The sequence below is a fragment of the Fukomys damarensis genome, unplaced genomic scaffold (assembly GCF_012274545.1).
Source record: "Fukomys damarensis isolate Sample0158 unplaced genomic scaffold, DMR_v1.0_HiC HiC_scaffold_9, whole genome shotgun sequence".
NCBI classification, from domain to species: Eukaryota; Metazoa; Chordata; class Mammalia; order Rodentia; family Bathyergidae; genus Fukomys; species Fukomys damarensis.
Genome location: NW_022900921.1, coordinates 40,039,015 through 40,048,876, shown reverse-complemented (window position 1 = coordinate 40,048,876; position 9,862 = coordinate 40,039,015). Strand labels below are relative to the sequence as shown.

Here is a 9,862-nt window from a genome sequence, read left to right as displayed (position 1 = left end):
TGCTATAGCTGAGCCCTGCAGAGTCCCATGCCCCTTAGGCCTCATCTCCTCACCCTCTGGGTGCTCTGACCTGCTGCTTTCCTGGCTGTCCTCCCTTTTCCCAGGGAATGGGATCTGGACACTGTCTGTTGAGGAGAAACATCAGGCCAACAGCCCCCACTACCGTCCTTACTTTTCAGTGTCCTTGCTTTTCAATGTCTGAAGAACTCCCCACACTCCAAGATGTACTCGAATGAACACTCTGGGGTTGCTAAGTTCTCCTCAGCTGCCAGTGCTTGGGCGATCCCATCTCTGCTGAACTGGTGCTGCTCAGAACTGTTGCAGCAGATTGTGGTTTTCTTTCTTTTTCAAAGATCCTCAAAGATGCTGGAGCAGGATTAAGCAGCTGGAGGACCAATAGTCTCTTTCCAGAAGGACTGTAGGAGTGGCTAAGCTCCGGGCCTGCAGGGTTGTGGGTATCAATGGGAGCTGGGCACAAGACACCTGGCCATGCTCACTAAATTCCTGAGCAGGGGAGAGCTGAGACTTTGTAATAAGCCTGGCAAGAGTGACCCCAGAGACAAAAATAACTGACCACCCAGCTAGCTTGGGACACAGGCTTCTAGAGGAACAGCAAACATGACCCAAGGCATACCACTGTGGGAAGGTCAGGGGAAAGCCAGGCCAAGGGCACATGTGCCCCCCTGTGACATGGGACCAGAAAGCCAAGTGGTCAAGGCACAGATCCTAAGTGATGGTGATGGGCTGAAGGGTCAAGAGAGGCCTTTCCTAGCTGGTACTTGTCCCTTCATTGAGGACAATGCTCCCAGCAGGTAGCAAGCTGGAGCCCTCTCCATTGTTAGATGTGTGACTGTGCTAAAGCCGTCTCCTGTCCCCAGTCTGTCCCTGGAGCCTGGGTCCATCCCAGGTCCATCCCATCCTTGCTCAAAAATGGCTCAGCACTCAAGTGTGCCCTGCTCTTGGGCCATGTTGTCCCCTCTGCCCGGGATAGGAAGAGAGATTAGTGAACCTATGTGTCCTCTCACTCCATGCCTTAGCCCACCCTGTAGGATGGTGGCTGTGCTCTTGGGAAGTAAGTGATGCACCCAAAGTTATTTTGAGGGTGAGTTGCAGGCTCAAGCTGAAGCCAGGTCTTGCTGACCTGACTGAGCTGGGTCTGGAGAGAGCTTGTGGAAACGGTGTACATCCTGCTTGAACCACTTTCATTAATGCTCAGCCTCTGTTCCTAGAGATTCATCTTGCAGGACTTATCTCCACTTGGGGTGCCAGGACCCAGTGTAAACAGGAGGTAGGAATTATGGCAACAGTACATTCCAACTCACAGACCTGGGTTCTAATCCCACATTCCTGTTGACTATTTGGCCTGTTGGCCCTAGTAATGGTGGCATCTCACTTTGAGACCAGGAACATGGGCTTTGGAGACCTCAGTGTCTTCCCCAGAGAAGGGCAAGAGTTGCAGCAGCTCCTTTATGGCATGAGCTTAAAACAGCAAATGTGTATCAGCCAAGGGCAGGCCAAGGCCACTAAGATCATAGTAGTATTAACTGCAGTGACTTAGGGCCAGTTGCTTCACCTCTGAACCTTCATTTCTTTCTCTGTAATGAGGGAAATAAAAATAGCTACTGCATATCATTGCACTGAGGCTCAAAAGGAAAATCCTGTGTGTTGTGCATGATGGAATCTGCAGTTGCAAACAATTAAAATCTCCTTGCTTTAAATGGCTCCATTAGGTATTTATTGTTTTCCAAAAGCTGAGCATTATTGGGAATTGATATCTATCCACCTAATAGATATATAAATATTAAGGGAAATATCTAGACAATTATAATAAATGATAAGATAGTATGTATAATATAGCTATTTAATAAATATAAAAATATAGACATAGATAGGAAGGAAACACCTGGACCATTGTGTTGGAGAAGGAAGGCTCTTGTCTCCCCTCTCCCACCTCTCCTGAGTTGGTCTCCTTCTTTTGGGTTCCAGAGAGTGCAGAGAAACATGCTTTCAGGATAGCTCCTAAGCATCAGCACAGAGGCTGTTACTGTGAAAACAGAGAAGGGGCCCCATCCAGGGTGCACACCATGCAGCAAGGACACAGGTGGGAGGTGGGTGTCTGCCCCTCCTGTGCATGTCAGCCTGGTGTGCACCTGTCCCATGTTCAGCCTACAACCCACTTGCCCAGTGGGCCAGGTGCTGGGTGTCCATGAGGTGAGTCACACTGCTTAGGAGTGAGGCACCAGGGAGGGAAGGACAGCATGCAGCCGTGATCCCATCAGGTGGTGCTGCCAGTCTCCAAAGAGCCAGGACTTCCCACTCATCCACAGACATCCAGCTTTCTCGATGAAATCTGGCTGGTTTTCACAATCACAAGGCAAGGCAGTGGCAGGTGCATGGGCCATGGCTGTCTGCATGCTATCTACAAGACTCAGTCATCACCAGAGCCGAAACACCAGTGAATGGGGGCACTTCTGTCTCCCCACACTGTCCTGATCCTTTTTCAGGGCTGCCTTCTGGCCTGGACCCTAAGGCTGACACCTGCACTTCTAGCCCCTGCCTTGGCTCTTTCTGCTCCCAGGATCCCCCCACTGAAGAGTGACCACTGAGCCAACTCTGCCGCATCCTCTCTTTCCCCCAAATAGCCTCCACCTCCATCTAGTATTTGATCCCTCTCTCCTGAATTCCCGCGTCTTGAAGCCATGACGCTGTCTGGCATGGTGTCTGGCACTGGAGGTATTTCTCTGTAGACAAATCCAAACCTCTCTGCTTCCACCTGCCATCCATCTCCAACCTCCTGGGGTTCTGCTGTGCCACCCCTTACTCCCCGCAACCTGTTCCCTGGGCAAATCCAAACATTCATCCTGCTTGCAGGCCTTTGCTTTTGATGTGCTCACTGGCTGTGATCCCTTCTCCTGTTGGATGAACCCTCCCAAACTTGGCATGAGTCTCAAGTCTTCCCTTGAATTTCCATGAACCACCTGCCTGTTCTCTGACTTCCTGATGTCCCACTGAGGTGGTAACCCTAGGAATCTCTGGCACCAGGCAATTGTTACCTCTGCAAGGACACATCCTTTTAAGGCATGGAGGCCGCTGATGCTGCAGCCAGATTTCTACAGTGTTTGTCTTACACCCAACAGTCAGTCACCAGGGGCTTGTCAACTTGTGCTTTCCACCATTTCTCCTTTCAAATCTCCAGAGAGCCTGGACTGTCCCCAGGGTGAGTGTAGCTTTGTGTTCTACTATTGCATTTGAATGCTCAGTTCCTGTCCAAGGCAACTTGGCCTATGTGCCAAGGCCATACTGGGCACCTCACTTGGCAAGACACACTTCTCAGACCAGGGCTGGCAGCCACTGTACTGGAGACATCTGGTGCAGCCAAAGCCAACTTCCCTAAGGAGCCTAGCAGGGCTGTACTTAGGGACCCTACTTTCCCCTTGCTCTTCCAGTCTCAGTTTTCTCTTTCTACGATCAGCTGGGCAAGGATGACATTGGCTCTTGTTGCCTTGAGCCTCTGGACCACACAGGACTGTCACCCAGGGGCTGCTCTGCAGAAAACTCACATCATGAGAGCTTAAGGGTTGTTACTGGCTTAACAGTTTCTGTGATCAAGTAAGTTTTGAAAACATTAGAGGGCTCCTTGGGTGTCTTTACTTTGCAGAGCCTTGCATGTGCTATGGTCCCCCAAGAAGAGGGTGGGGGGCAGGTCATATAGCTCATAGCAGCCTTTGGTGACTGTGGGTAGCTTTTGTTCACAGTGGACCTTGCAGGAGCAGGTGGTAAAGACTGCACCATGGGACATGTGGTTCTGCAGGGCCATGGCCAGCCCTGAGGCCTGGGCCTGCCCAAGGTGCCACTTCCTCCTGGGACCTGGCCTTCTTCCCCTTCCCTTCCAGCCTGACTGGCTTCACTGTAATTGTATTCCCATGTGTGTCCCGTCTGGCCTGACACAGTCTGACCACCAACTTCCGGAATCTTCTAAGGCCTAGCAGAGGTCTGCATGTCCTAAGATCACCTCCTGTCACCGGCAGTGTCACCGTGGACTTAGGAATGCAGAACAAGTCTGGCATGGCTGATCACATGTGTCCCCATGCACCTAGCACTGCTGGGGACCTCAGGGATCTCAGAATCTGATGCTCTAGGTTCACACCACCAGACATTCAGAGCAGAACAAAACACAATTTCACAGTGGCTCCTTGAAGTCTCACAGGGGTGGACCCTAAGCTGCCACTCCACAACTTTAACTACTATTCTCTTTGATTCTAAGATGTCCTCAATTGTAAGACTCACCATTGTGTTAAGAACAACTTGTAGGGAGAAAAAGGAAGAAGAAGAAGAAAAAAAAAAGAAACACGACTTGGAGTGCACCAACTAATTGTACAACACATCCTGATTTCAGAATAATTAAAATTTGAACAATTGTGTGCCTGGGGATTGAGGAAATCGGCTATTTCTACAGGTTGGGGTTGGCTTCCTTTTCATTACTATGGAGGAAGCTGAGAAGCAGGCTCCAGGAGAGAAGGCGGGAGCCTGGGGACCGGCAGGTGTTTGATCTTAAAAAATAGTGGTTGAACTCCCACGTGGCCAGGCACTATGCAGTCAGGAGGGGCTGGCATAAAATCTTCTCTACCTTTACTCTCTAGTATGCGAGTGCTGCATTCTTGTTAAGAGCTCGGACATCCTTATCCCTTCACAGAAGGAGAAGTGACGTGTGTGCCTGTGGTTTGCAGTGGTCAGAAACATGGTAGGACTAACTGTCCAATAATATGTGAAAACAGCACTGTAAACTGTAAACTGAAATAGAACATCACTCTTTTCTCTGCAGCAGAATCAAAGTTGCCACTAGTTCATAATGATAAAACATAAAGAGAAATTTACTTAGTTTTTGGAATGACTCTGAAAGATGATGACCCTTTTGGATTGCATGTTCTGAGGTGACTCAGCTCTTCTTCATCTAAGGAACCACGTCCCCTGCACCTTGCCCCTCACTTTGTCACACTACACAGGTGGCAGGTAGGTCCTGAATTGCATCCCAAGGGCCCAAGGCAGAATCCTTGGGCAGAGGAATGTCCAAGGAGTGCAGGAAGGACTGGATGGAGGAGGTACTGGGGGTCCCTGGAAATGGAAATCTCCACCCAGGTGGTCATATTTGAGGGGTTCATGGAAACCAGGGGTAATGGTTGGGCAGGAGATTTCAGAAGAGGAACAGGGGCTCCAGGCAAGTTGGGGAGCCATACGAAGTTTGTGGCTGGGTGGGGTGCGTGGTCTGGGAGTGAGAAAGGCAGAACTGGGAGCTGTGCTGTTGATCCGTACCACCTCATTACTGTGTTACTTTTAATACCTTATTTTCTTCAATAAACTGGCCAAATACTCTTTAAATGCTGCCATGAGTGTGTGTGTGCTCAGGCCACACTGCAAGTACTCTTGGTTGACCATGGACACACATCGAGCAGACCCAGCTCCCTTTCTCTCTCAGAGGCAACTTGGCCCCCCACCCCAGCCCCAGCACGACAAGCCACTGAGAGCCTGAGACTCAGAAACACAGCTGGCTGCATCCATACCCCTCACCCACGGAGTGCAAGATAACCAGAGCTAGCCATTCCAGTCTGTCCAGCTCCAATGTGTGGTGTGGCAAAAGCTAACTCATATGGCTTCCTAGCTTGACAGTAGGTAAGAAGACTTAGTTAGACTTGTAAAGAGTGCAAATGTCACTTGTGAACATCTAACATCTGAGGAACTCAGAAAAAGATTTCTAGGGCAATTCAGAGTTACAGTAGTAGAGGAAAATTGAAGATCAGATGGAGCTCCAGGGTTGCACCAGTGACATCATGTCACTGCCCCAATACTGAGCCACCTGCTTACACCTAGGTCTCCTGATTAGGCTCTGGCTGGCAACCCTGTGGCCGCAAGATGATATAGCTTCTCTGGACACTGCAGAATAAGACTGCTGCCTGCTCCAATTAGATGAGAAACAGGCTGTAACATCTGAGTATTTATGGATTATTTTCCTGTCCAAATACTGTTTTATTTTTTTCTTTAAAAAACTGTGTCTTCCAGGAAGATCAACAGAGAAGAAGGGGATAAGAATAGTGGCAATGGCTGTTGGGTGGATCTGGCCAGGGACAAGACTGGGTCTTGGCTTCCTCCGTGGCAGTCTATGGCTGTGGTATATGTTGGACAAAGTCCAGACACCAGTAACACAGATGCTCTTATTAGTGTTTTTAGAAACAATCTCAAAATCTCTAAGCACCAAGAGATGACAATAGCCTGCAAACCAGGCTTTCGGGCATCCAAACTCATTGAATCTTACAATTTTAGTCGTGTGAAATTCCCCACCCTGACTACAGTCTTTTAGTCCCAGTGACTGAAATGTGAGAGAGAGAGAGAGAGAGAGAGAGAGAGAGAGAGAGGGAGCAGGAGACACATGTAGTCTCAGTTACTCCCTGATAAGCATCAGGCAAGGGATTTGGCACGGCCCTGACTACATACAGCCACAATCCGGTGTCAGAGAAAATAAGTAGAGCCACCCTTTGGGATCTTCGTGGCTTTGGCTCCAAGAGCTATTCCAGCCACTCCACAGATACCCAAATCTACAGCTGCTCAAGTCCCTTACATGAAACAACAGTCTGCATATAACCTAGGCAGCCCCCCTATATCCTTTAAGTCGTCTCTAGATGACTATCTCGGGAAAAAAGAATAAGGCCTAATGCAAGGTCAATGCTATGTATATGGTTGTTATGCTACACTGCTGAAGGGATGACAGAGAAAAAAGTATGTATATGTTCAGTACAGGCACAGTTTAAAGAAAGTATTTCCTATCTGTGGTTGATCTTCAGATGTAGAACCCATGAATCTGGAGGAAGATTAGGGCTGGGGTGAGTGGTTCTGCACAACTCAAATGCCACAGAACAGTGAGTACAACAAATTACAAGAGGACCAGAATGCTGAGGTTGTGTGAAAAGTCAGGGGTTTCTTAGGGCACTAAAAAGGATGGATAAAGGAATGATTAAATGAACATACAAATGTATGTATATGTATTTTTTTAAAAAAACAAGAGTACTAATGGCCAGGCCAGGATACAAAAAAATTATAAATAAATTCCCAAAGTAAAAAGCAGATTGTGGATTCTCTGACCACGTTAAATAAAGCTTGGTTCACCTGTAAGACAGACAGCCAAATCAAACCAAAATCTGATATGGTCCCTTATGAAATGCAAAGTTCTTACAATGCTATGAGGCTTTGGTGCACAAATACTGAATTTAGGAAGATTTTGCAAAAGAGAGGACCACCTTTGGACCCTATTGTTTTAAAATTCTCACCAGAGCGAAAACAAAGTCCTCTCAGCCCCTCTATGGAGACTTCACTTAATTCCTGTTTGCTCATTTTCCAAATTTGTTCATTTTTTCATTACATGCTTTCAAGACACATAAAAGAGTACTTCTATGACACAACTTATATTGTCACGCAAATGTATGATTCTATTCAGATATTTAGTTCCAGTATTTGCCTACAGAACTTCTGCCACATAATGTGAAAAGAGATTTGGATTAAAATTTGGTTTTATGCTTACTTTGCTATATAATTTAGATTAAAGAATGTTACCTCTCTGAGCCTCACTTCCTCATCTGTGAAAATGCTGATCACAGTACCTAGCTCAGTGGCCATTCCATGAGAGAGAACGTGTGCAGGAGCCCATAACCCAGAGAGAATTCGGATATAACACAGGCATGACTGTTGGCGATGGTCTTTGGTAAAAATGTCTGAAGTCATATCTATAAAATAAATTTGACCCTGCCTGGTGTGGTGGGGCACGCCTATAATCTCAGCACAGGGGAGGCTGAGGCAGGAGAATTGCCGTAAGTTTGAGGCTAGCCTGGGCTACATAGCAAGATCCTGTCTCAAATTAAAAAGACAAAAATAAATAAATTTGAATCTACCAGTCCAACTCAATGGCACTTGGAGATAATGATATACTGATATTAAAAGCGCCAGCTTCCTCTACAGGGAGTGGCAGCCTCTGGCTATTAGTAAAACTGAGGTTAGATAAAGCAGGTGCTTGGTGTAGAGGGGCAATCACAGGGAGCTCCTTCTGAAACCTCACTTTAGAGGAAGGCCCCAAGCCCCAGGTACAGGGAAACCCTCTGGAATGCCTGTCAGGGTCTCTAGGGATCTGGGGGAGGTCATGTTGTCCTTTCCAAATGGGAACTGAGCTTCCAACTGTGTCCTGGGGCTTGTGCCCCTCTCTTACCTTGGTGTGACACCTCTCAGCCTTTTGACACATCACAAAGGTCTCCTTAGCTGGCTTTCTATCACTTTAACTCTTTCTGCTTGCCAGGAAGGGCTCTTCTTCATTACCAGCCAAAAGGCCAGTTTCTTTGTTCCAAGATTCCAAGCAATTCATTAATATCGAAGCTGCCTGGTGGGTTAATCTGTCCTTTGCAAATTGTCCTTTGCAAGCTTGCATTTTTTCCCGTCATCTTTGCTTGGCACCCTACATTTTTTTTTTTGTACTGGGGATCAAACTTGGGCCCTTGTGCTTGCAAAACAGGTGGCGGAACCACTGAGCTAAATCCCCAGCCTGGCACCCTACATTTTGCAGAATAGCTGCACCTAAATGATTAAGACAGTAATTATTGCAGTCAGCTGTTGCAGGAATAAGGAACAAGAGAGACACTGGTCTAAGACCTCCTAATCAATAATCTTTCTTTTGATCTGCAGAACCCAGAACATCTGATGACCTTCAGATACCATCAGAAAGTGCGTCAAAGAAATGCGCCACTGCAAGATTAATGATCACCCCAGCGCCCACCTTTCTGTGGCTGAAAATATACCTCTTTAAACTTCCTACACAGGTTTTTTGCTTAGTTGTTAGCTGAGAAAATCCTTAGGACGAGTCTGACCCTTTTCCAATCAGCCGGCTCTTGGTAATAGGTTTTCTTCCTCTACCATCACCTTGCTTCCCAGCTGATTGACCTCCATCAGGCGAGGAGCGGGCTGAGACTGTGTTGACAGCATCAACTGCTTTATCCTCCAAATACTCCAGAGCCTTCTGCTGAGTCGCATCTTAGATCCGTGGTGTGTGAGAGATTCTCCCGAGCCGACACTGCTGGAGCTGGGGGCAGAGTGTGGGCAGAGTGTGGACAGGATGTAGGCTGGGCTCTCCCTTGTGATTCATTTGTTATCACCAGTAGGGACTAGACCACAACAGGGTAAGGTGAATGCCATGAGACCCTCACTTTATCCAGACTTGTTGCTTACTACACAAACAGAATTCCAGCTGCTGCTAGGAACCTTTAACCTCACTTTGGATGGCCAGCTGCTTTCCTGTCCCCAAAGGAAACCATCCCAGCAGTGGGTGAGGATCAGCCCTTGTCTCTGTTACTTCGCATAACTGAGACACAGTACCCCACACCCTTTTCTCTAAGGAGAAAAGGTTTTATTTTGGCTCACAGTTTATAGAGGTATCAGGCCATAGTCAGTGGACTCCAAGGCAGGGTGGGCACACAGCAGTGGAGAAACAGCTCATGGCAGGTAAGCAGGAAGTAGAGAGATCAAGGGAGGAGGAGAGAGACAGACTCTTCCATGCCACACCCCCAGTGACCACCTCCTCCACCCAGGCTTTAGCTTCCAACATCACATTTAGCTATAAGCTCATCCATTAGTGGATTAATCCACCCATGACTTAAACTCCCATGATCCAATCACCTCCCTAAAAATCCATCTATAAGTGCGTGAGGACTTGGGGTGACATCCAAATACAAACCATCACAGACCTTCAGAGTGATGGTAATGTCACTAGAAGGGAAGACATAGCTGGCTGTGACCAGCCTTACATCCTAACTGAAAAAAAAAAAAAAAAAAAACC

At 47.6% G+C, this 9,862-nt stretch overlaps 1 long non-coding RNA gene across 1 annotated transcript in view; it reads right to left on the bottom strand.

Moving 5' to 3' along the window:
• Positions 1 to 8,840: 8,840 nt before the first annotated feature.
• Positions 8,841 to 9,862, bottom strand: part of LOC104872012 — a 179,467-nt gene continuing 178,445 nt past the window's right edge. The window contains exon 6 of the long non-coding RNA XR_004516432.1: positions 8,841 to 9,109. This is a non-coding gene — a long non-coding RNA (uncharacterized LOC104872012). The remainder of the gene's footprint in view (positions 9,110 to 9,862) is intronic.